Source organism: Carlito syrichta, unplaced genomic scaffold (genome assembly GCF_000164805.1).
Source record: "Carlito syrichta isolate Samal-C Ts95f unplaced genomic scaffold, Tarsius_syrichta-2.0.1 Scaffold302385, whole genome shotgun sequence".
Lineage (NCBI taxonomy): Eukaryota > Metazoa > Chordata > Mammalia > Primates > Tarsiidae > Carlito > Carlito syrichta.
Window position 1 is genome coordinate 31,998 of NW_007246481.1, and position 26,939 is coordinate 58,936.

At 39.2% G+C, this 26,939-nt stretch overlaps 1 protein-coding gene across 5 annotated transcripts in view; it reads left to right on the plus strand.

Annotated features, from left to right (window-relative positions):
- The first annotated feature begins 283 nt into the window (after positions 1-283).
- Positions 284-26,939, plus strand: part of LRRC4C (leucine rich repeat containing 4C) — a 529,928-nt gene continuing 503,272 nt past the window's right edge. For 2 of the 5 annotated variants that reach the window (XM_021711583.1, XM_021711582.1), the window contains exon 1: positions 284-422. The gene's annotated coding sequence lies outside the window, so the exon portion shown is untranslated. Of the gene's footprint in view, positions 434-26,939 lie in introns of all 5 variants that reach the window. The other 3 variants (XM_008056510.2, XM_008056511.2, XM_021711581.1) reach the window with 2 other exon arrangements.

The window sequence follows — 26,939 nt, forward strand, 5'->3', positions numbered from 1 at the left end:
AAATTTTAATCAAATCTATCATATCAAATCTTTAATCAAGAAATTTTTATTGAGACTTTACCATTCATGTGGACATCTACTAGGTGTAATTGCAGACACAAAACTACCATAGCATGCAATTTAGGTTTTAAAAGAGAAAATATTTTTTTGTCATCACTTTTTATTACACAAATAATAAGAATAATCAGATTTTGTGTGTGTGTGTGAGTTATGGATGTTAAAATCTGCCAGCATGTATTGGCATTATATAATCTTAATTATACGATTTTATTCTATTATATACAGGAGTAACCGGAAGATCAAAGAGAACCTATATAGATCAACAGTATGGAAACATCCTGAAACTACTTTGGAATCTCAATAAATTCGCTGGATTCAAGTTTTTCAAAGAGGGAAACCGGTCCATGGATAATTTGCCACAGGTCAGCGAGAGGTATAGTTTCCTCCATTACAATCCTTCAAATATTCTTTGACGATGGGGTTGTTAATTATATTTCTTGTCATTATGATGTTCCTTCGGTACAGCTGGCAGCCTCTCTTCCCTCCCACACGTGTACATGTGGATGCCGGCATATGGCGAAATGCCTGGCCATTTCATCTGCTTCATCTGGGCTCCAATCAGTTTCAAAGGAGAAAGCAGGGAGAAAAATTGCCCACCTCATAAAAGTTTTACTAGTAGCGATTTATGCGGAGGGGCGGGAGTCCGACGGTTCCTCTAACAGATGTTTCCCAGCGCTGCTCTGGGAGTTGAAAGACTGGCAGATCGACCTGCCCAAGAGTCTGAACGAAACAAGGGACACAGGGTGGTCTCCCCTCCTTTTTTGAAATGGGGGCAGCAGTTCAGTCATTAATATGAATGTTTGGGGAAGGTAACTGGCTTTTTATTCTCCGTTGGAAAGCCTGGGGAAACTACAAAGCTTGATGTGATGACAGCATGAAAATATTTTCTGTGGGGTTACTGGAAAAGTTTAGCTTGTCTGAATGATCCGATGGGGAAGAATGAAAGTCCAAGTGACTCAGAGCACAGGGGAATTTGTAAGCTGGAGGGCGGGGCTGCGGCATCCTGCATCGCTCAGTGTTGTACTATCAAGTTTCAAGACCACCGAAGCTTAGAAATAGGAGCCATCTACCTCTGCAAAACTCTATTCATACATCTGTGGGGTTTCCCTGCATTAAGGAGAAAAAAAAAAAGATCAAATTGCAGTGACATGACAGCCCCATTCATGGCAGGGGAGAAGTTTGTACTTGCCATTGTAAGTGGCAAATACTTGAAGCATTCAGGCTGCTTTAAAGTAAGTTAGAAATGTAATTGAACCTGAAACCAAGGTAGAAGGAATTGCTTGGGCCTCTTCCTATTACTATTTTTCTCTCTCTGGGTTGTGTTACAACAGCAATCAGTCCTGCATTCATACCTCAAGGTCCTCCCTGAAGACTACACTTTCTTTCGTCTACCCCATCACGTCACGTAGACTCAACTAAATGGAAGCCATGTGAATCTATCTTCAGGGAGACCACTGTGTTTTGAGGGTCATACGTGAGTCTGGAGAGGGAGGTGTTTGCACAGGATGATGTGCCCTTTGACGATGAGGAAGTAATGACATGGTGAAGATGAGGTATCAGCTGCTCAAGAGAAATATGAACCCAAAAGGGGAGAAAGACTTGAATATTCGTTTTATAAAAACATACATGACTGTCTCCTCTCCTTGACTTCAGACTTTGTCTATGTATACACAGAGGATGTGGCTTTAGAGTTCTTTTGTTTAAAGAGGAGAAAAGATTCATTTAAGGGGCCCTGGTAAAATGTAAATTATTCTGACAACACGTGGTGTGGGCAGGAACTGAAGCAGACTTGGAAAGCTTAAAGAGAAAATGAAAGACAGCTCTTGGAACTTCTTGTATGTGTGTATCATTCTCATGAGCCACAGGACCTTATCTTTTTTACAACTCTACTTCTCCTAAATTTCCATTTATTTCTCCTTCCACATTCCCTTTCATCAGCCTAAATTCCAGCTATTAACACCAAGTCAGGTTACATTCAGGAAACAGTAACCACACCAGTCATTTTAACAGATCAGAATGAGGAATTGTTAACCAGTTATTCGAGAATAAGAAAGGCAAAAGAAGGACACTGAGGAATCATAGAAGCAGAAACGGCAGAAAGTGGCAGTCCTGGTTGAAGGAACAAATATGAGTTAGAGGGTCTTAGAATTATCATCCAGGAGGAAGAGCTGTTCAGAGTTGGAATTCAGGAGTCTTGGGTGAAAGTGCTCCCTGAAGAGGAGGGGAACTTTAGAAGCTCAGCAAGGAACAGAGATAGGAGTCCTGTCTTGAAGGAGAAGCTGCCAGCCAGCTAGTGCTGGTCTCCCAGGAGCTCAGACTGGAGACCCCATGGAGCTGAGACTCAGAATGTAGTGATGAATCGTGCTCAGACAATGCTTCAGCCTGAAGAACTAGAAGAGGACCCATCCACAGACAGAGCTGGGATAGCATCTCTGAGCAAAGGGGTTCCCGCCAGCAAGTGCTACTTTGTCACGGGGAGGGAAGTGCCTTTAGGCTGTTTCTGGAAGTGTAGGAAAAAAATGCAAAGTGGACCCGGCTGCTATTCTGTCTACTGCTACTAGAACCAACAACTGTGTTGGATAACACTGTCAGAAACGGGAAGCATATTTCTTCTTCCCTTCAACCTTCCGGTCTCCTCTTGGCTTCTCCTATTGCCAGAAACAGGAAGCCAAGAGGTGAGGAAGAAACATGCTTGGCAGAGACCAGCCTCAGCATCACCAAGCAAAGGGAGGGTGGATTTGAACTGAGAGACAGTAACTTAACAATAAGCGTACAGCCCATTCCTTGCGTGTGTGTTTATAATTAAAGGTGTGTGTGTGTGTGTGTGTGTGTGTGTGTGTGTGTGTGTGTGTTTGTGTGTGTAGATTCTGAATTAACTAAGATTGGCCTGACTCTTTTGGTCCGGTGTCACTCCTGGATGTGGGGGAAAAGGAACACTTCTTCACTGTTGGGGGGAGTGTAAACTAGTACAACCTCTGTGGAAAACAGTTTGGCGATTCCTAAAAGATATAAAAATTGACCTCCCATATGACCCCGCAATCCTCCTGGGATTGTATACACCCAGAGGAACTCAAATCACTCTATGAAAAAGATACCTGCATACGCATGTGTATTGTAGCATTATTCACAATAGGAAAAGCATGGAACCAACCATGCTACCCATCAAAAGAGGAATGGATTAAAAAAAATGTGGTATATATACACAATGGAATATTACCTAGCCATGAAGAAGGACAAAATTATGAACTTCACAGCAACTTGGATGGATTTCGAGGCTATAATACTGAGTGATCTATCACAGAAACAAAGAACCGAGTATCGTGTTCTTACTCATAAGCAGACCCTGAACAACTATTGTAATACTATAAGAAAGGGATTGGCAATAATGAGAAACTGCCAGGGGAGGGGAGGGGCACACCTCATCAATAAGGGTACCTGCATAATGAATATTTGTATACCTAACCCTGAATGGTACCCCACATATTTAAAATTAAAAATTAAAAAAAACAAACAAAAAAGAGGGTCACTTCGGTAGCAGGGCTTAAAATCAACTAAGGACACTTATTTCATTTCCATAACAACTAATAATGTTTAACATTGTTCACGTGTTTATTTGTCATCCGTGTATCCTTTTCAGTCAGCTATCTGTCCATATATTTTGCCCATTTTCTGATTAGGTTGTTTGGGTTTTACAATTGTATTTTGATAATTTTTTTGTGTATTCTGGATACTAATCATTATCAGATAGGGAGTTTGCAAATATTTCCTCCCCATCTGTAGTTTATCTTCTCATTCTCTTATGACTTTTACTGAGCAAAAGATTTTAATTTAGATGAAACCAGTTTATCATTTTTTCCTTTTATGGGCCATGCTGTTATCCTCCAGTCTAAGGACTCTTTGCCTAGTCCCAACCCCAAAGATCGTCTTTGATGTTCCCCCCCCGATGTTTACAGTTTTATGTATTACATATAGGTTCATAATCCGTTTTAAGTGTTTAGATAAGGTAAGAAACTTAAGTCAAAGTTCATTGTCTTGCCAGGAGCATTCGCTGGGTATTCATTTATTTTCTCTTCTCACCGTTAGCAGCTACTGATTCCATTTTTCCGTTCCATTCGAGTATTCCTGACTGTTGGTAAATAAGTAACTTGCACTTGAAACCGAGATATGTTGAGTATTATGGTTTCCTGTCTCCGGATCTCACTAAAGCTTCAGTTGGCTTCCTTTGACAGTGCTCCAGGAGGGGAAGTGGGTGCAGAATTAATGTCAGGTGAAGGCAGAAACCCGTGTTTCTTTACCTGTCCTTGGTTGATATTTGATGATACTTAAGTGGGTGAGTGTTCATCATTAGGACCGGCTTGGGCAAGAGTTACAGGTCCCGCTAGACTTTCACTGACACCTCCCTGGTTGGGAGGAGTAAGACAGCCTGATAAGTGCTACTCTCTGGGTCAGTGAAGATATCATGGAGGGTGAGGGCATGGCCTCGTGACTGCTGGGTGACGGTGAAAGTCCCGGTTCTCTCCTAAGCTTACTCTGACACCATCTCAGCATGGAGGGATGGCTGGGAGTAGAAGTTAAGGATCCTTATGCCATCTCCACTGACGACGCGAGGGGTGGAAGGTGGCCTTCTCACGGCCTAGTAGGATGAAAATCTTAATCCCTGCATCATTTTCTCTGGTTGGGAGAGCAGCCTAAGGAGGGAAGAAATCTAGATTCCTCACTAGGGCTTTGCTGGCCTGGTGGAGATAAGGCCACAGTGTTTTCCTTTTGTGTATGGCTGGATGAAAGCAGTAATTGTCTCAAAGTGTTCTGTCTTGCTAAGCTGCCATTTTCTTACCATTTGACTAGAGAGAGTCAAATGCTCTCTCTCTCCCCACAAACTGCCTTACGTGTGTGTGTGTGTGTGTGTGTGTGTGTGTGTGTATGTGTGTGTGTGTGTGTGTGTATTTGCTGGCATTTCTGGATTTTTGATCTCTTCAACTCCAAATCTGGGATATGCAGTGCCATCAAGAAAATCCAGGAACTCACCAACAGCCATTACTTGGGTCCAGACCTTCCTAGGGGGTTTGTCTTCTCATCTTCACCTACCAAATTTTCTTATACATTTTAAATATATATGCCTGGATTTTTTTGGCTGTAATTATTGGAAAAAATAAAGGATAAAAAGGTCTCTTTTGATATTTTAATGGATCTATTTTTATTTATAAAATTTTAACATAAAAATCAAGGCAGAACCATGAAGCTATAAAAAAACATCTTTACTAAGTCTATTCCATGGCGCTCGGGAGAAATTTCTGCAAAATCATCTTAAAGACATGATTGCCCTACATATTAGGAGCTTCCGAATAATTACTGAATGAAGAAATAATTATTAAATGAGTTCATTTAACAAATTGCCTCCTGTGTGTTAAATATTCTTGGCACTAAGTAGGTCATAAATGTTTATGTTACAGACCTAGCTATCAGGTCATATAAAGACCATTAACAGTGATGGAATGGAAGGGTCAATGTAACTATAATGTACAAGGTAGGAAGTCACCTTTCATTCCCTTAGAGCAAGGCAGTGTCTTGTTCACCACTGCGGCTGATGCCTCATATAGCCCATAATTCATCACCCAGGACTTGCTATGGGAGTTAGCAGAGGGAGAGAGACTACATTTAGCTGATGGGAAGTAATCTGTTTTATGTTTTTCAAAACTTCAACAGAAAAGGAGTTCTGTGATGTTTCCAGATTAGGTATTCTCACATGTCACGTTACCAAGTTAGATAATAATTTATGTGAAATCCTGTTCCTGCAAATGAGTTGAAGTGATTATCATTCTGACCTTGGTAGAAGCAGAAGAAAGATAAGCATCGTTCCTTACACCTATACTTTGATGTATTTTAAGATTAAATATCGCTTCTATCTCATCATACGTTCTCTTGCCCCAGATGTCAGCCACAACAGCCACATATTTATGTATAGACTGGCATCCTTCGGGTCAAGTGTCAATCCTACCCACCCCATCACACACAAGCAGAAATAAAATAATCACAATGAATCTTTAAACATAGGAGCACTGGGTGACAAGCAGACAACATGGTTGTCTTTTACGACAGGCATTTATTTTACTTTTAAACATAACTCAAAAAGAGGCCCTGAATTTATTATAAAGTCTATTAGGCTGAGGAATCACATAAGAATGGCTTTCCAGCTACCTAACAAAAGACCTTCATTCACAAATATAAACATTGCTTGATGGACAGTCTGAGTCACAGTTAACAAACTCCAGCACTTCACATCTGTACCGGGGCAATGTCAGAGGCAAACCAGCAAGAAGCTTGCTGGATAGAGCAAGCACCAATGCTGATGCTGAAAACCTGATGGAAGAAAAATAAGTGGTGTTTGATACAGGGCAAGGGGACCACACACACACAGGAGAGGTCTGCTCATCACAGGCAGACAAAAGGAGACCTTCCGACATTATAAACTCTTAGAGGGCATCAATGCTGACTTTATACATTTGATAAGGCATGGTACATACTTAGGGGGCTTCGTAAATGATAAACATAATAATAATACAAGTATTCTGGGTTTTATGTGGTTGGCTCTATCATAAGAAGCTTGCTCTGGGTGAAAAGCACTTCATGAGTGCATAGTGCTGTGAAATACATAGAAAGAGTGAGATTTGAAATAGGGTGGGTTTGATTTTATACTTAAACCAAATTTATATTTGTGAGCAATTTTCAGCAAAGAATCAGAATCAGGATAGCACATTAAAATAGGCAGGCTATATTTATGCTTGATACACTTTATTTCATTAAAAAAATAATTTTCATGGGTTCTCTATATTGGAAATTATGCAGAAAACTCCAAAGTGAAAACTTCCAAGAGTTTCAAACCTCAGGGTGGTATTCTATCTGTCACTGAAACTTGGACGTTGCTACAAATTGAAATGATTAGGGTGTTCTATAGTACTCAACAGAAACAATAGTCTATATTCATAAAACTATCTTATTTTATGGGTGTTAAGGTGTACAAAGGTTATTGCGTTTTAAAATTTGTCATGTATTATTATGATACCTTTTGAATATGGTTTTACTGTATTCAGAAGAAGAATGTCTTTACAAATTCATCTTGATATTATAAGGAAAATATGTTTTATTACTAGAAACTTAGAAATAACAAAGGTAACAATCATTTTTATTAGAAAGAGATATTTTTGTGTTATAACCTATTTAAGGTGTGTTTGTTCGTTTGGGAATTTTTTTCTTTAGAAAACAGATATAGACAGACTGTAATTTCTGTATATTTTTCTAGATATTTGAGAAACTGTACCCCTTGAAGAATAATATTCCATCTTTTTAAAATGGACCTAACATAATGGAGGCAATCGTTTCCGAGAAGTTTAAAAACTTGTATTTCAGAATATGTTTTCGCACAGTGGTGTAAAAACAAAGGATAGGAATAAAAGGACCTGTATGACTTACTTGGAAAGTGAGAGTTCATAGGCAATTTCTGAAATACAATATTCATTTTATTTCCAAAGCTAAGCTCAGAATATGAAGTCAATAAAAAATTAAAAGTATCAAAACTGTATGAAGAAGCTGCAGGTGCTTTTTATTGCCATCATCCTGAGTGTGATTTTGCAGTTTTTCTCTCTGTGTAATACAAGATTTAGCCAATTTTTCTGAGCCACCTTCACATGACCTAGTTGAAGCCTGAGAGGTGATAGGCTAGCCACTGAGAGAAATAATCAAGAGCGATTGCATCTCCCGGTCACATTCCAGCTTATCATACCGTTTCAGAAGTTTCCAGCTGCATCTAAAGCACCTTTCGAAGGAAATATCAGTCCACGGGAAGGCTCCTGTCCTGCCCGATCTACTAGATGAAATGACCATGATACTGACAGTGCCTCCATTCTCCCTCAACTTTTTCAAATCCAGTGACAAATGTGTTGAAAATCACGAGTATCCGTTAGGCCTGATTTAAGTTCCAGACTCACGTTGCAAATACAAAGAAATATCTCTGCAGTAAAGCAAAATGTTTCACAGCACACACTTACTGTTCAAGAAACCAAACCACAAAGCTGAAATTTCAATGCGGTAAAACAATTTGAGACAAGCATTCTATTCAGCTGGATAGTATGCATCTGTTATAAAGAGCACCTCCTAATCTGAGTGCCTTGCCCAGAGAAGGCAGTGCAAAGTCACATGGCTGAATGAATGAATGCTTATATCACACACTTCAAAATAACAAGGCAGAACCAACGGCATACTGAAAAATCAGCTCTCTGAAATAAATGTGCCTCTAATTTGCAATATTTGCTTGTTTCTGTGGTGCGACTATTTCCCCTATGGCCATTTCAACCACCAATATGATGTCTCTGGACCATGTTGGGAAGAGATACACAAAATATTCTCACAGGCTGGTGCAGGCTGGTTCAGGCTTGGGGGCTTCAGTATCCTCCTGGAAAAGCACTTTGCTTTGCCTTCATATGATTTGGCAAAAGAAAATCAAGCCACATGATTTTCGGTTGGTTAATTAGCTGAATTGATTTTGATGGAAACTAAAAAAAAAAAAAACCGGTACTTTCCAGCAATGATAATAAAGTGTTACTTTTTTTTTTTTTTTGGTGACCTACAGGAAGAAAAGTTGTAAGAATGCCTCCCTTGGAATTCCCATGCTTTTGATAGGAAATAAAAACCAAGGAAGGCCTTGAGGATTTTCCTAAAGTTGAAAAAGAAATCTCTTTAACAAGGGCCACCTACTTCGGGGCCTGGGAGCTGTGAAGCATGCCTTGAAGAATTCTTATTCTTAGCCACTGCAAGCTCCAAAACTGAATAAGGAAGCCTTAGGCAAAGCACTCTTTTAGCAATCTGGTATACTAAGTCTGAGAATTTTATAAAATCCTTCCAATTTCCCATGATGCTAAACTACTTTTGAAGTCAAGATATTTAGTGTATCAGCCCAGACTTGTTGGCTCAGCCTGTAATCCCAGAACTTTGGGAGTCTGAGATGAGTGGATTGCTTGAGCCCACGGGTTCGAGACCCACCTGGGGAACTTGGAGAGACCTCGTCTCTACAATAAATCAAAAATGAGCCGGGCGTGGTAGTGCGCACCTGTAGTTCCGGCCACTTGGGAGGCTGAGGCGGAAGGATCGCCGGAGCCCAGCAGGTTGAGGCTGCAGTGGCCGGGAGCGTGCCACTGCACTCCAGCTTGGGCGACAGAGTGAGACTCCAACTCAACACCCATTCACTATAAACCTTCTGTGGATCACAACCTGAGCTGGATGTGGTCATACATTTTATATTTTTAATCAATTCATGTGCCTTCATTCTCTATGGTCAAAGTAGAACTTCTTCCACTTAATGGAGATTTTAAATGGCATCCCATAGGCTATTACAATTTTTAAATAGCAACAACAGCAGTCACCATCAGCTCCTTGTTGTCGATGTCCTAGGCATTTCACATTTATCATCTTAGTTCATACTTTTTTAAAAATTATAAAGATGTGGGGTACACTTCAGGGTTAGGTATACAAACGTTGATTATGCAGGTACCCTTGACATACTCTTATTCCCATTTAATAGGTGAGGCAAATGAGACTGACTGAGAGTTGTGCACAAGGTCAAGAGCTAATACATTATAGACAAGTAAATGGGTCACACGTCCATCACTCTCTAAACGCATCGCTTAGCATGTGTGGATTAATTCAGTCATTCCACAAGTATTTGTTGAGCACCCACCATGAGTCAGGCACTATTTTTGGCTGTGGAGATATAGAAAGAAGAAAACACCACAAATACACATTTCAACCCTTATGGACCCATGTTTTAGAGCACAGAGACAGTCAATAAACAGACAAGTCAAACAAAATACTATTAAGTAAATATGTTATGTTGAACACGTTATGTTGAGTGGGAAAATTATAAAGTAGGGAAGAAACAGTAGGGTTGGCATGGGAGTGTGTTGCAATTTTAATCTGATAGTCAGGAAAGACAGCATTCGAAGGTGAGAAAGCTTGGTGGGAAGAAGCCCATGGATATCTAGCATGAAAGTTCTTCAGAGAGAGGAGGCAAGTGGAGAGACCCTGAGGTGGGAGCATGATTAATGCATTTGAGGAACACAAAGGTGTAAGGAGAAGCTGGTGATCGAGTTAAGGAGCTGAGATCCTAAAGGTGAGGTGGGGTAGGGCAGGGTTCTCAATTTCTCTGGCTCCTCCCATGAAACTGAAAGGAGGTGAGGGTGGGAGAAGGGAGAACAATTAACCAGCCATTGCAATCATCCATGAGGAAGATGATAATCTCTTGGACCATGGTGGCAGAGATGCAACTGGTAAGTATTGGTTGGATTCTGAATATACATTGAGTAGATATAATTTGTGGGGTGACTCGTGATAGGACATGAAAGAGAGATTAAGATTTTTGGTTTGAGAAAATGAAAACTTTGAAATTTCATTCACTGGGATAGAGAATCGCAAGGAAGAAGAGATTTAGAATGGAGATGAAGAGGTCGTTTTTATTTGTTTGCTTGCTGATTTTTGAGTCAGGGTCTCACTCTGTCACCCAGGCTGATGTGCAATGGCACGATCACTGCTTTACCCACCCTCAGTCTCCTGGACTCAGGCAATCCTCCTGTCTCGGCCTCCCGAGTAGCTGGGGCATAGGTGCACCTGGCTAATTTTTTTTGGTTTTTCATAGTGACAGGGCCTCACTCTGTTGCCTAGGCTGGACATGAACTCCAGGGCTTAAGCAAACCTCCCATCTCAATCTCCCAAAGTGTTGGGATTACAGGCATGAGCCACTGCGCCCAGTTTAGGAGTTACTTTTTAAATGAGGTAAGTTTATGCTAAAGGAGATGCACACAATAATATCATCTACTTCAGTTATAATTATAAGTTTGAACAAGGTAATCTATGGAAATGACTGTATAAATGTTGGCTAGCTCTCTTTATTCTATTCTCAGCAGAGTGATCTAAGTGTGTCCAGATTGAAATTTAGAGACGGGTTGTCATAGAATTGGTGGACTTTCATGCTTCTGGACAACTTATTTCATAGAGAGAGGAGGTGGAGCTTTTTAAATTTGACTTTAAGAAAAAATCAGAAGAAGCAGAGGTATGCTTATAGATACAGAGTCACGCAGGAGACAAGAGTCAAGGGAGACGCAGAAGATGGTGTAGAGTTGATTTCGCCGAAAGTCATTTTAGGTGTCGATAGAATAGGTAAGAGCAGACACTGAGGAATCAGAATGACTAGAGGAGTCAGTGGGTCTGGATATGAGCCACTTTGCTCTGGAGGCCCAGATGCTAAAATCAGCTGCAGGGTTCAGGGGGCAATGCCCCTCCTACCATGGAAGCCGGCATGGTATTGTCAACTGAAGATCCCGAGTGGCCACCAGAAGTAGATGACTGTGCCTCAGTCTGACAATCTCAGGGGGTTTGCTGCCCTTAGGGACTGTGTCACAGCACCTTGCCAAAGGAGACAGAGTGGGTGGATGAACCTGAGAGTGGGTGAGATGTACCTGAGATTCCCAGAAATCACTGTGGACATTTTCACAGAGAAGGTGAGCTTTAGCCTCTGAGTGAGTTCAGAAGAGTCTCACCTAGGCATTGATGAGGCCTCGTTTCCACTGCCTGGTGGAAGACTCCAAGGATTATCCCCGTTACATGTTATATAGTTCAGCCACCTTTCCAGGCCCTCTACTGTGTTGGATGGCGACCCTGCTGTCTGGAGGCATCAGGATGTTTTGAACTTGCTGAAAGTTGAATCCCAGGGCCACTTCTCCACCTTGCCTGCCCTTCGCATGCCATTTCAAGCCTGTCTTAAGCTCCAACCCTTCAGTTGATGTTCCTTTACTTTCCAATACCAATGTCTTTGTACCTTAAGGCGGTACCGTTTTCCCAGCTCTAATGTCCCGTGCTCTTTCTGAAAAGGAGAGGAAATGTTCTCACTGGGACATCCTCACCCACCAGCCGTACATACCCCTGGGATCCTGACACAAAGTCTACTTTAGTTGCCCCCTGTACCCTTTTCCACGGTGGATAGAGGCGAGTTGGTAGCTGCACACCAAGTTACATGTCTGGTGGGAGAGCGCCTCCTTGAATTCACTCACACAACCTAGATGGGCAGAGTGTCAGAACTTGCTCATTTTGCTTTACTTGGGGACAGGACCACGGTGGATCCCACTTGGTTGTCCCAGCGTCTGAGAGTGTTTTGTCCTTCTTCTGAGCCAGTGTGATAGGCAAATTGAGCCCTCTTTTTTACACATCTGCTTTTTATCTATATTGTTCCTTCTTCCTTTCTTTCTTTTGTGTGTGTGTGTTGGAGTCTCACTCCATCACCCAGGCTGGAGTGCAGGGGCACACCAATGACCACCCGAGCATCAACCTGCAGGGTTCTGGTGATCCTTCTACCTCAGCCTTCCAAGTGGCCAGAAATACAGGTGTTTGCTACCACACCCAGCTAATTTTTTTATTTTTTATTTTTTATTTATTTTTTTTTTGAGTTGGAGTCTCACTCGGTCTCCCAGACTGGAGTGCAGTGGCCGCTCCCGGGCACCGCAGCCTCGCCTGCTGGGCTCCAGTGATCCTTCCGCCTCAGCTTCCCAAGTAGCCGGAATTACAGGCATGTGCTACCACGCCCGGCTGATTTTTTTTGATTTATTGTAGAGATGAGGTCTTGCTGCCCAGGTGCGTCTTGACCCACGGGCTCAGACATCCACTCACCTCAGCCTCCCAAAGGGGCGGGATTACAGGCTGAGCCACCGAGCCCGGCTAATTTTTTTATTTTTTAAGTTTTGTTTTTATTGCAGAGATGAGGTCTCATCAAGTTGCCAGGGCTGGTCTCAAACCCATGGACTCAGGCAGTTCATTCACCTCGCCCTCCCAAAGTGCTGGGATGACAGGCTAAGCCACCGAGCCTGGCCCGTCTTTCTTTCTGAATTGCCTTCTCTCTGCTTCTGGAAGCCTACAAAATTCATCCTGTCCTGCCGTTCTTGGGGGTGATTAGCATCTTTATATGGTTTTCTCTGATTTCCTTCTACTGACTGTGAGCTCCTTGGATTGCCACTGCATTTTGGCAGACCTGCCTCGTGGCGTTGAACATGCTATTTTATACATGTCTGTGTCTATGTTCTACCTGAAAGTGAGTTCTTCAGTAAGGCTTCAACAGTAAATATCACTTAGCTCTGCAAAGCCTAAGACTCTCTAGGGCAGCTGAGAAATTTAATGAGGTCTATAGGCCAGGGACCTGGGATGTATCTAGAAAACTTAAGAAAAATCTTTAGGTAGACAATCAGCTTTAATGATGCTTGAGATTTAAATTCATTTCAGTAGCATGCACCTACTTAGTGTACAAGAGGTAAGGCTTGTGGATGACCAGGGTGAAACAGGCGTGATAAGAAAGGACTGGTAAATATCACATGTCTGTTAAAGCTATTGCAGCTTGCCTTAACTGTATCATAGTTTTGTTAGGAGGGGTAGGGGTGTTGAAAATCTCTTTGCCAGGGTTCCTTAGGCTGTGACGAAAAGTCTGTAAGCCAAAGGGTAAAGCCTTCCAGTTTGTAGTGATTTGTTAACATGCTTTCTGTTTTGTAACTGGCCATAGACTTTTTTTTTTAATCAACTAGAATGAGATCAGATAAATTTAAAGAAACAGCATCTAGGTTCCTTGCTAGCCACATATGTAAAAATAAAGCATTTATTTCTAAAGCAGATTACATCTAAATGTTAGTACAGACATCTCTTAGTTGTCAAACTTGTTAGAAAGAAGCATTTTTACGGCTCATGTATGGCGCTAGGAATATTTAAATACTTGATTTAGGTAGTACTTCATAGATCATTTGAGAAAACATGTTTATTTAATAAAATCAATAAACCCTAAAAACAACTTCCTTTCATCCCTAATAAACTCACAGATTATATATATATATATATATATATATATATATATATATATATAATATATATATATGGTTACACTATCTTCAACTGTGAAAAGCCAAGCTCATTTAAGCATGCCAACATAAACATGAACCTCTTTTTTTATTATAGAGATGTAGGGTACAATTCAGGGTTAGGTATGCAAACGTTGATTATGCAGGCACCCTTGTTGAGGAGGTGTGTCCCTCCCTCCCCTGGCAGCTTCCCTCAACTGCCAATCCCACTCCCCCGGAAAGTGTCTCCCTGCTGCCAATCCCTTTCTTATAGTATTATGACAATTGTTCAAGGTCCGCTTACGAGTGAGAACATATGGTACTCTGTTTGTTGTTTCTGTGATGGATCACTGAGTATGAGCGACTCTACATCCATCCGAGTTGCTGTGAAGCCCGTATGTTTGTCCTTCTTTATGGCTATGGAATACTCCATTGTGTATATGTACCACATTATGTATCCAGTCCAGCTTCGATGGGCAACATGGTTGGTTCCATGTTTTTGCTATTGCGAAGAGAGCTGCAACAAACATACGTGTGCAGGCATCTTTTTTGTAGAATGATTTGAGTTCCTCTGGGTATATTCGCAATAGGGGAATTGGTAGGTCATATGGAAGGTCCATTTCTAGTTCTTTCAGAAATCACCACACTGTCTTCCAGAGAGGTTGCACTAGTTTGCATTCTCACCAGCAGTGTAGAAGCGTTCCTTTTTCTCCATGTCCTTTCCAGCATCTGTTGTTGTTTATAAACATGAACTTAACAGCCTTTAGCTTGGAGCCTAGGCATTGGGAATCAGTGTAGAAGGATCACTCAGTGTATGTTCATTTACTACAGTTCTGCATCCTTGATTCGTCAGTCTTCCTTCCTGCTGAAATCTTTCACCTCATGCTAATGCTTCCACTGGCCTGAACAACAAAGCAAAACAAAGCAAAACAACAACAACAACAACAAAACATTGTTGGCAGTTAATTGTGAGAAAGGGTTCTTCTAAGTGTGACTGTGACCTGGTGCCATGCCCTACCCACTATTGTAGACAGAACGAAGCATGTATGTTTACAAGGCCCATCTTTTGTCAGATTTTACAACCACTTCTTTTAGTCTACAAAATAAGCTTTAATTGAGACATTTTTTCGATATATTTATTTTGTTTTTATAACTTTATTTTCTGCCTACAAAATGTTCACATAAAGTGAAAATTAAACATTATAGAAGGATAAACGTAAAAAGTAAGATTTTTCCCATAATTTCATTTCCCCAAAATAATATATGTTGTTGTTATTTCTGTTAGATATTTTTATTTCCCTTTTGTAGAAAAGGTAACTGGGATTCAGAAATGTAACTTGGCTGAGCTATGATTTAACTCTGCCTGCAAAGCCCCTGGTAGGTGTTTGTGTGTGCCTCTGCATATGTGAATGTGTATATGGTTCTATTCCTTCACATTCAATAGACAAAGATGAATTTTCTCTGTACTTGTGAATATTCTCTGGATCCTCCCTGTTCACCTATTCATTTGTTTATCCATATATTTATACTACTCATTGAATAATAAATGTTAATGAAAACTAGAAAAATAAAGACGTTAGGAAGAGGAAATAGGATATAAAATCGTTAAATTTAAAAAGTAGCCTTGACAAAGATAAAATGATTGCATTTCAGCTAGGGAACAAGGAGCTGGTCTGGATTAAAACAAACTCCCATTCTAAATTCCATGTGTTCATTTGCTGAACAAGGATTCCTACCTTTGATGAGCTTGTTTATGTGATGTTTCCCTGAAGGTTTTCATTGTTAAAGCTTCTTCATGGCTCAGATTCCCCAGAGCCATCAGCCACTTTAGGGGAAAACCAAGCCAGTGCTTTCCTACGACAGGCCACACACAATCGTGGGCATTGGGTTCAATGATAAATTAGATGACATTCTCAACTTTGCTCAAGTTCAGTCATGGGAAGTCTTCCACGCCACTTTTCTGCGCAGTTTCGCAACCGTTTCCTAACATTACATAAGTGTTACAGTTATTCTGTACAGTATTTAAAGCTACATTTAAAATGCAGAGAGTCTTCTCATCTATGTCCCCACTTCCTTGTTCCATTTTTGAATTCCTTTCATCTTCATTCTGCATAGCTTAAGTTAATTCTGTTCGCTCCAAAATACAGATATGCAGAAGCCAGTAGAAAGAGAACCATGCCTGCACAGGAAGTATCGAGAAACAACCTCATTGATCTGTTTCCTTTTAGACCCCCAGCGACTTCTCAGAAGCTTTGAATGAACTCCCCAAATCACCGTATTGTTCTCTGAATGATTCTGCATGTGAGCTTTTTGAGATACTCTTTATCTCAATTCAAGAATCTGTCCCCGGTCTTAACGATCACACAAAATATCTTACTTTTGAGTTGAAGCCAGCGTTTTCAAAACAAACACCTAATTTTGAATTCCGTCTTCAATACACAGCTGTATTTTTGTTTAATACAAATCCATTTAACAAATATTTTTTGAGTGGCATAAAGTGACAAAGATAGAAGGGAATTCAAATCAGCAGCTGGCAGCTCTAGCACTGCCACTTACTAAATGTGTAACCTTGGCCATGTCACTTAACCTCTCTGAACTTCAGTTATCTTTTGGATAAAATGGTGTCTGTAATAATCCGCTTCCAGTGAATGTCATAAACATTAGGTAAAATAATATTCGATGAGAGGCTTTGTTGATTATTTTAAGTACTAGTTGTTAATTCTAACTATATCTCACACTCTCTGTCTTCCAGTAAGACCATTAAAGGGCTTCTAAAACTCAAAGAAATTACATTTGGGGGAAGATATACTTCACATGTATATGTTAGGAAATAATTAGGAAATAATTAGGAAAAGTAGAAGACGGATATGGTCAAGTGATTCCATACTGATTACATTATTTTGATCCCAGATAATACTTGCAGAGAGCTAGTCGAAGTGACATTTTTCCTAAGCTACCTTCCCAATGTTGTGTTGTTATAATCTAAGCATAGTATTGAGGCAACTCACTAGGGGTTAAGACAGAGAAATAAGGAGACTCCACAAACGTTTTGACGTTGCCCAGATAGGAATAACTTGATGTAGCACTGAGGAAAAGAGCAACGGTGTCAGAGTTCCCAGGGTAAAACAATGACCTTTCCCACTTTGCAGCCCTACGTCTGTCAGAGTATTGAGCTGTCAAATATTGAGACTGCCCGTGTGACATCTTCATCCATTTCCAACTGACTCTGGCCCAAAGCAGATCCGGCAGTTACTGGGGCACCACCCTCGCCCTGTCTCCCCAGTCTCTGGCAGCTTAAGAGAATTCGTGCTCTCCATACCAGACGCACCTGTGAGTTAACTTTTGCAGGCATCAGTCCATGCTTGGCACATATAAAAAATCCAATCAGCTGTATTTCCGTTTATGACTGTGATAAGAGTCCAGAAAGAAAAACAAAGCAAAACAAAACAAAAAAACCATCAGATAAGTGGAAGATATTCCAACTCATTTGTGAGGGTGAACATCAAAAGTTGTTTTCTCCCTACAGGGGTAGTGCACATCAGACATGCAGGAGATGCTTTAGGAAAGTCAGAAAACTCTCCCATTATCCTCCAGGGAAAGCACAGTGAGCTCCTCTTAAAAGGCTGATATTTAATTTTTATGTCATTATTTCACACAAGATATTACTCACGAGATGGAATGTCTTTTAAATTTCTCTGCTTCAAAACACACAGAAACTGTGCCCCCCGAGAAAATGAGTGCATTCGTGAGTGGCTATGAAGTCACAAAGTATTTTTTATATCATAAAAATCTCTATGCCTATTACAAAGTGAAATAGCTTGGAATTGTGGGAAGCTGTTGGGAACGTTAAGATGACTAATACTTTGGCCATTATAGCAGAGTCAGCCCGCTTTAGATTTTGAAAAGCAGGAAGCCACAGGACTGGTTGGGTTTTGGTGAGAGTGGTGATTAATCTGCTGACAATTGAATCATGTGGGAATGTGTTTGAGGTACAGCTCTGAAGACAGAACCCTGGCTCAGCCACTTTTGAGTTGCGTAAACTCAGATAATTTATTCGACCTTTCTGAGACTCAGTATTATGAATGACCAGACAGTGATAATAAGAAAATATGATTCACATAGCCTTGGTCTGAACCCAAAACTTGCTGCCTCGTGAGCTCACAATGAACATCGGTTAGTGGCCAAGACAGTAGTCGTGGTAACCTGACTACGAAAAAAAAAAAAGAAAGAAAAAGGAACAAGAAAACAAGTCATAAAAGCAAAGGAATGTATTAAAGGTGTGGACCTACACATTATATCTTACCTTAGTGTGTATTTATATTTTTCCCACTTTGATTTGTCCTGTTTTGAATAACATTCTGGAGATTGCCTAAAGATGGTTTTGGCTTTGCTCGTTTAGAAGAACATCATTATTATTATAAAAAGAATGCACCAGAAAATTCACAAAATTTATAATTAGTGGTTTAAAAATACAATAAAACCTTGCTTCAAAATGATACATAAGAGATACGGTGATTTTAGTACTGAGAAAATGTTTTAGAAAAAAGCCTGATGTATCTGTATATTTCAGATACTCCTATCAAATATATGAACAAATTATTATTATTATTATTATTATTATTATTATTATTATTATTATTTTGAGTTGGAGTCTCACTCTGTCGCCCAGACTGGAGTGCAGTGGCCGCTCCCAGCCACTGCAGCCTCGACCTGCTGGGCTCCGGCGATCCTTCCGCCTCAGCCTTCCGAGTAGCCCGAACTACAGGCACGCACTACCACGCCCAGCTGGTTTTTTGATTTATTGTAGAGATGAGGTCTCGCTGCCCAGGCAGGTCTCGAACCCGTGGGCTCAGGCAATCCACTCACCTCAGCCTCCCAAAGGCATGGGATTACAGGCTGAGCCACCGAGCCCGGCTATGAACAAAATTTTAAACATGTTCCATATCTATCTATATATTCATATCTAACTATATATTCATGCAGATTTCTAATATAGACTTTATGTAGGTAGAAAGAGATATTTTTGCATAAAATAGAATTCAGGAATTTTAAATAATATATAAATATAAAATATAAACAAATAGAATTAAAGGATATATATTAATCTTTAGGACTTAAACAGCTGTGAGCAGTGGATAATTTGAGCCGATAGAGACTAAATCAATGAGGTCAATATCACCCCATTTACACGTGGATGAGAAATCTACATTCTGTAAAGTACCTATACCCAGTGTTCTCAATCAAAGCTACAATGGCACAGGTGAGGGACTTAAGCAAGTTTGCATGACTTAGAGTGAATCCATGCTTGTCATCAGAAAGCACATGTCCTTGGGTGCCTAACTTTCCTCTTTATTTGTAAAACGTACTTTGAGAGACACAAGCATGCTTTAGATTATGAACAAAGGCTTAAAATGAGGTGGGGCAAGGTGAGAGATACTTAGATTGGAGAAAGTACATTATATAAAAAACCCAGTTTGGGCAAATACCTGCTCATAGGCATCAGAATCCTTCTCTATAAACATTTGGTTATGATGCTTACAAAGTAGCCTAGTGAGCCTTTTAAAATAATGTTGATAAGAAAACAGCTACCAGAAGCAATTTATTTTTAATAAGGTGAGTGGTTACTGTCAATAACATTATCTGAATGACAGAGTGATTGTTAGTATCAGCAGACTCAAATAAAGACTGAATTTTATACAGTCTTATAAAAGTTAGCTTTTGCTATTTTTATCTTCTAAAGTTAAAAGCCAAGATCAAAGATGGTTCAGTTCTAACATACCAAGTAATATACTGTAAATTGGCCAAATGTTTAGGTTGAGAGTTCAATTTTTTTGTTTATAAGTTTGTTTATGATTTTACCTAATCGTCAAAGGTTTATTTAGGTAACATGTAAAATAAATATAGACTATGGCATTCAAGTTTGACAAAACACATCGTTTTCTCCTTTATATAAAAACAACTGTAGAAGAAAATTAACAAAGACTCACACTTTCAGATTCCATCAGACTAGATGAAAACATCACAGATTCTTCCAAGGATCTTCAACTTTTTATTAGAGCTAGATTTCTTTTCCTTGTTAAAATTCTAGAGAAGAGCAAACGGGACACGTTGACATCGCAAAGAATTCTGAAATTGTACAATCCATTTCCTACTGTGTTGTTAGACCTAGACTGTTGTTAGACCTGGCTGAAATATGCGACCTCAATGCCCGACAATTTACACAGCGTGTTCATAACATTGACCAACAATATCACTGTAAGGAAGATAGTACCATCGCCTTTAATTTACATATCAGAAAATGTAAGCGTGACTGAGGGATTTTCTCCTGGGACTCATACTCGAAAAGAAGCTGAGTCAGGTCTCAATCTCTGGTGTTTGAAGCTCGCGTGATCTTTTCTAACACCACACAGTGCCTTCCACATGGTTATTATAAAAGTCACCTTCATAGAAAATAACTATTTCAATTTAAAATTTTACATTTTTTAGAAAGAGCTATCATTTTCAAGTGCCATTTGTCCTTAGCAGACTTAATACTCAAACCAATGTGGATACATTTGGAGCCTATGTGTCACATGTGAGAACATTAAAATTCAGTAGGGGATCAGATAGTTTCTAATAACCAACGTGGGACATCATTACAAAAATTCATGCCTTTTTGACCACTGCCACTTACACGTCATGAAATTGAACTGAAAGCATGCTATAAAAGGTATGATAGATTGTGGGGGTTAAATTTTGGAAAAGAGTTCAAATTTAGAGAAATATTTCTTCGTGTTTGAGTTTCCTAACATCTAAGTGCTCAAATGAAAGAATAGAGGAGCCGGAGCCTTTGGGAGGCTGAGGTGAGTGGATTGCCTGAGCCCGCGGGTTCGAGACCCGCCTGGACAGCGAGACCTCATCTCTACAATAAATCAAAAAATCAGCTGGGCGTGGTAGTGCATGCCTGTAATTCTGGCTACTTGGAAGGCTGAGGCGGAAGGATCGCCGGAGCCCAGCAGGTCGAGGCTGTGGTGGCCGGGAGCGGCCACTGCACTCCAGTCTGGGCGACAGAGACTCCAACTCAAAAAAAAAAAAAAAAAATAGAGGAAGAGAAGAAATTGTGCTCCCTTGATTATATGTTATCCCCAGGGCAGCAATCACAGGCAGACTCTAGTTAATCACAACAGTGACAGTCCAAACTCTTCACCTATTATCTGGAAGGAGACCTTAGTATCAGGACGCAGCCTTGTCTCTGAGCAAATACAGCTCACAATGTATTTTTCCCCCTTGAACGGCTTAGACAAAATTTTATTCCCTAAGTATGAAATTCTTTAAAAATTATATTTTACAAGAAGGAGACATACTTAAGGCTCACTTTATTCCAAAGCCAGATACTCATTTTTACAATGCTTGATAAACACATACTAAAGATATTCAACTGTGGACTCCCATGATTTCCAATTTTGAAAATCATAATCTGTGTTTTAACATTTTCTCTGCCTCATTTAGTTAATGAGAGCTGATTTTTATTCTCTCTCTCTCTCTCTCTCTCTCTCTCTCTCAAATACAGCTTGCTTTCGAAGGGAAATATTTTTGAATTGTCATTCTGTTATTGCAAGAATTCCCCTTAGGATGAAACATAAGCAAAGATGAAAATGTCTACCTTTGTCCAGAAGTTTGCAGACCTAGCTTAGTACATGACCAAAATAATGATAATAACGCTGTAAAGTTGGTAACCAAAATAATAAAGAAAGCCTGAATTATATGGGGGACTGAATGGTTAGGAAATTTGAACTCTAAGTGGTATCAAAACCAGGAGGCTTAAATAAAAGCAGGGAAAAAAACATTCTTGTTACATAACAAAAGGAGAAGATGGCTAGAAAGAATTGCAGGAATGGATCACCCTCGCTGATGTGGCGCTTAGATGGAGCATTCTTGCACCAGGTCAGGGTAGGAGGAATATTTATCTGAGAAGTTTTAGGTGGAAATTGATCCCAAACTGCTGTCATTTGAACACAAAGCCTTCTGAAAACAACTAAACAGAAGCAAGGGCAAGAATTGATGTATGCAGATCTGGATGATGGATATTAGGACCATGTGTGGTGCTCAGCCAGAGCTGAGAAGACGTTTTAGGACCCAGATGCTAGTGAAGACCAAGTCTAGGAGCATTCTTATTACATTGCATTTGGTTCCTGGTGCAGAAGATGGAAACAACATAAAGAGATTGCACAGAGCTAGACAAAAGAGGTGACATTTGTGCATGCGTTCTTTCTTTTGTCAGAGGTTTATCAAAAGCCTTTAATATGCAAGCACGTTTATAGGTACGGGGAATATAGAAGTCAAGAAAAAAATCTCATGAAGTTTACTTTTGAATAGGTAGAGTTAGCAAAAAAGTTTGATAAATCAATGAAACAGTATTTTGATACGAACAAGTGCTTTAAAAGGTGGGGGGAAAGGACAAAAAGTGCCTAGGGTTGAGATTTTGAAATGGTTAGGAAAGCCACCGAGAAGAGGGCATGCGAGTAAACAAAAAGAAGCGTGAGGGCACAAGCCATCACGATATATGGGAAATGAGCATTTCAGCAGAGGGAACAATAATTTTTAGGAACAGAAGGATGCTACTGTGTTTGAAGCTGAGTAAGCAAAGAGCATTGTCTCTGAAGATGAGTTCCGAGAGGGTGGAGGTTGACAAGACTTATCACTCTTATCCCAGTGAAAAATAGTGCTGTTGAAAAATTTTGAGCAGAGGACAGAAATAATCCAACTTATAATTTAATAGTTCCTGTTAGCTGCTTTTTTGAGATTAGACTTGGTGAGGGGAAGAGAAAAAGTTTCTAAGAAAGACCACCTAGGAGACGACTGAAGTAACGTTCAAGAAAAAGGTAAGTTTAAACAAGTGTTGCGTTAGTAGAAGTGATTATAGTCTGGATCATTTCTCGAGGTACAGATGTGACTGGATTTAAATGACAGATAGTAAGTCTTTTTCGGTTCAGCTACTTTAACCTTCGGGAATATAATGGATGAAGAAAATTGGGGACAAAAAAGAAATGTTGTAACAGTAAATTATATGGTATACAGTGGCTCAAAATGTTATAGTGTACTTTGAAAGACCACACTACAGCAAAATTTTACAATAGTAATTTTCACTAGAATTACATATAATATGGCAGAGTGATTCAGAACATGAACTATATTGATAGGCCTATGTTGGTTAAAATCTTAGCTATGGCATTTTGTTGCCCATGTGCCCATAAGTACTTTACTTAAAATATTCTCTTACCTTATCTGCAAAAGAAGACAGTAAAATCAATATTCAGTATGATTCTGAATATTACATGATTTTAATTTCTTATTACAGTGTTTAGACTATAATAAGTTCTGATGAAGTACTGGCTATTTATATTACTCTTATTGCGATCATTATTATCCATTTTTTAGCATACTGTGGCCTCAGAAATTTGTTTTTATATGGTAGTATATATTACCATATACTGACCTTGAAAAGGGCTTATGTTAAACTAAAAAAACACTAGACTGGAAGCTAAAAATCTACCCAGAATTATGGTTTGTATATATTAAGGCCATATTAGGTTTATACCTTCAGGTCACTGTTTTCTTATTATGTTATAATTTATGGGAACTTGAATTGTACCATACTCATCAAGAGCCCCAAATTCAGCATAAGTAGGTGATCTGATTATACAACTACCAGCCAAATGTATTCCCCTCTGGTTGGGGATCTCTGGGTCTGACAAATGCAATCAGTCTCACTTTTTGGCATGGAGTGGGCGTTTGTGAATGAACCTGGCTCATCTTCAGAGACTCATCTTCTGGCTCGTCTTCTGGAGACTCAGAAACTGTCAAATGCAAAACCATTTGGGACATATCAACATGGACGTTGCACCTCTCAAAGAATGCTAAAGTTACCAGGGTTATTTACTGGGGCAGGATTCTGGAAATAGCATTCATTACCAATTTTTCTTTTACTACAGGCTACTACAGAAAACCACTTTTTCCCTCATGTAATTTTTAACCAAATTGGAATTAATGATGGGGACCAAATGAAGCAAATACTCATTTACACACATGCATTAAGGCAACTGAACCAAGTTTTCTATCTCCCTCTATATCACTAAAGTAATCTGAGGTCAGAAAAGGTATTTCATAGTGATAGCAGAAGGCTTTTGAAACTTTTATGACCATAGAACGTGCTTCTAATTTTTTGTTCAACAATGGGCAATACTGTCCAAACAGAAGTATCCACCTTTCTCACGTACTCTTTGCTTTTCAATGAATTAATGAGTTTACATTCCAACATTCAAGTGGCTTTTAATATACTGAAATGCAAAGAAACAAAATGTTTTCTCTACCAGAAGTTCTCAAGACACACACATGCCCTCACACAGCAGAGTTTCAGAAACAAAATTAAATGAATTTTCAATTTCATGAAATTATTATTTTGAAGCATTTGGTTTTAATGTGTGAGTTGTTAAGATGTACAGAGCTATGATAAATTGTATCCAATTCTTTCTGTTGAGACTGGAACGGGTTTCCAATGCCCTTGTTGGAAACCGGAACTTCTCTTGAGGAAATGTATTCCTATGTGTAGCATTTCCAGGGAAGAAGTGAGCTATTATCAAGAGATAACACTTGGAAGCTACTCATGTCCGCTTGTTACCCAGAAGCCAAGATATTGTTGGAAGAAGCTGATACCTCAGTAGGTTTTGTGCATTTGTAGCCTTCAATTAGCAGAATAAATTAATTTTGTTAAGAAACTAAATCTTTGGTGCTCGGCATACTGTAAATAAAGAAGATGGACTCTAAAATAATATCATTTCACGAATCATACTAGTAACTTTAAACCTTCCACACTGTGTTGTAATCTAAGTAACTGGCAGATAATTAAAGAACACTGGGTCAAAGAGATTCCCCTGTTGCTAGAATGACATCAAGGCAATCATTTGAACTTAAAAAAGCAATAAAAAATTATACACCTCAATATTTTTTCAACTGTCTTTCCCTGTAACTCTTCTTATGTGATATGTTATTGATAATTTATTTTTAAATGTTTTTTGAGGTCAAGGAAATATTGCAGTATAAACATGAACATATCAAGATATTCTTTCAGCTGAAAACAACTTAGTGACAACCTTTTTTCAACTTATTTTACAAACGAGGAAACGGAAATTCGTCTTTTGTTGCTAGTTAATTAACAAGATCCTGGTAGATCGCAACACAACACAAAACTCCTGTAATCAGAACATGGTGCCACAAAATAAGTGTATAAATAAATATCTAGAAAATAACTTCCAGTGAACTTAAAATTATCCCAGCTGTTTAAAAATTAAATAAAAAATAAATGGTGAGTGTGCAGATAGGTTTTTAAAATGTGATTTTCAACAGATCTTCCCAAAGTAAGTTTATTATTATTGCTAATTGGTTATCAATATAATTGCTAAAATAGATACTACTAAGATTTTATTAGCTATAGCTATGCAAAGCATATTGCAAACGCTGTATGATATAGACCGTGTGTTTATTCCATTTTCTAAACAGGAGAACAGTAGAAAAGTCAAGTACTTTGTCCAAAATCTCATACATAGAGAACAGTGGAGCTGTTAGGTTTCCCACTCTGCATTGCCTCCTTTAGCAAAAAAAGTTTAAATGATATAAGGTTAAGTTAATTAATTCAGATTGTCCTTTAGAGTATGACTCTAGAAATTGAAATATACATAACGTCTATGTATAAGTAGAAGAAACGTCTCCTCTAAGCTCAGAAACACCACAGAAACATAAAGTCAGAATGTGGCTTGACTCTGTAACTAAGTTTTCACCATCTGTCTTCTTTTATGGCCAAGGTACAAGTCTAATTGCTGACATGGAGTGTATTGTGGTTTAAAAAAAAAAGAAGCCCAGATTCCTGAAAACTAGTCTTATATCAACCCTTACGATTTCTATAGAATCCTTAGTGTAAAAATCTGCTTCTATGCTTCAACTTCCTATCTACCATCACGATTATTACTTCTGTTTTTTTGATTGCATGTAATCATTGTCAAACAAAGTTCTTCCTAATTGGGAGAGTTGATGTAACAGTATAAATTTGTATTTCAAAAATATAAAATGCAATCCAGTGTTTGTATATGAAAAGCATGCTTAAAATCCTAAGAAATTTACATAGTTTGTGATTAAGATGTTGACATTTGTATCACGATAAAGTAGAAAGACCATTGACTTTGGAATCTTAAGAGACTGGTTTTAGTTACTTTGTCACTGAAAGTTAGGACAGAGATGGATAAAGTCTCCTAAATGTCCTGAGTCTCATGGGCTCTGAGAACTCCTGTTTTCCAGCAAGACTGTCTAGATTGAAATCCCAGATCTTCTTCCCAGTTGTGAGTCCTTGGCCAAAGTCCTTAATTTCCCTGTGTCTCAGCATCATTGTCGGAATATCAGAAATAGAGTACCTAGTCCATAAAATTGTTGTACAGTGTAAATGAGTCGAGACACAAAAATTTCTTAGAACAGATAATAGTGCCTAGCAGATATTAAGTACCAAATAAGTATTATTATTCTTTTATATCATTCAACTAATTTAAATGAACACCTACTATGTGATAGGCACTGAGCAAAGGCCTGAGGATAATACACAACTTCAGGCTTCATTTTTCCTGGAGCTTGTAATTTAGCACATAACATGTAAACAGCTACAACCGTCATTGTATTAAATGTGAAACACATATTAATAAAAGTGTCTCTTGATAAAGACATCGTTGAGACCAAAACACGATTTGCCCTTAAAGCTTTCAACAGATTTTCATCATAGAATGGGCTTTTAACTGATGAACAGTGTGCCGTGGGAAGAAAAATGTGGGGTGAACCCTGAATCACAGCCGGTGCAAAGTCCTGGGATGTGAAGGTGTGTAGTGTGTACAGGAAGCTGGAGTGTGTTGGTATGACTGCTGCAGGGGAAGTGGCGAATGGAAAGGTAGA